Source organism: Schistocerca serialis, chromosome 3 (assembly GCF_023864345.2).
Source record: "Schistocerca serialis cubense isolate TAMUIC-IGC-003099 chromosome 3, iqSchSeri2.2, whole genome shotgun sequence".
Lineage (NCBI taxonomy): Eukaryota > Metazoa > Arthropoda > Insecta > Orthoptera > Acrididae > Schistocerca > Schistocerca serialis.
Genome location: NC_064640.1, coordinates 1,029,479,388 through 1,029,480,118, shown reverse-complemented (window position 1 = coordinate 1,029,480,118; position 731 = coordinate 1,029,479,388). Strand labels below are relative to the sequence as shown.

General features: G+C 47.2%; 1 non-coding gene across 1 annotated transcript; it reads right to left on the bottom strand.

Moving 5' to 3' along the window:
* Nucleotides 1-283: 283 nt before the first annotated feature.
* Nucleotides 284-358, bottom strand: Trnat-ugu (transfer RNA threonine (anticodon UGU)). The gene has a single exon. It is a non-coding gene; the product is annotated as a tRNA-Thr (tRNA).
* Nucleotides 359-731: the final 373 nt, after the last annotated feature.

Sequence of the window (731 nt, the reverse complement as noted above, 5' to 3'; positions counted from 1 at the left end):
TCGTGAACATTTATCATACGTCCTGAACTACTCCTCGGCATCTCTTATCATTCCCTTCCACGAGCCATATCTCTTTAAACGATCCAGCTTTCGGTGAATACGTTGATGTCCACCCAATGGACTGTCATGCACTTCCATCATAAATGACGGTAGTATCTGTTCCCGAAAGAACAGTTACCGTGGATGACCATGCAGCTTTGCTAGAAATGAAATGATAATTAAATGGACACCCTAGCTGCAAACAATCGCTGATGTACTTCATTGGGGACATGGTGAAAATATGTGCCCCGACCGGGACTCGAACCCGGGATCTCCTGCTTACATGGCAGACGCTCTATCCATCTGAGCCACCGCGGGCACAGAGGTTAGTGCGTCTGCAGGGACTTATCCCTTGCACGCTCCCCGTGAGATCCACACTCCCAACATGTCCACATCACTACAATCGTAGTGCGCCTAATAGATGTTTGCCCATCATACTCATTACTCGTGGCAAATTAATCTACCAAGTCCCGTACGAGTTCGGGCATAGCGTGTGCGTTCGCACAAGAAGGTCAATGGCCGGGAAGCCATATTTTAACTATATATAGTCTGCCATTTCTTCACCACACTCATTAGTCTCTGTTATCCATCTGATGGGCTCTTCGTTCTCCCTTGCATGTGCCTCTTCATCCCTTCGTCGGATTCTACTTACTGCATTTGCATTGGCATTCAATCGACTTGGATTCTACATA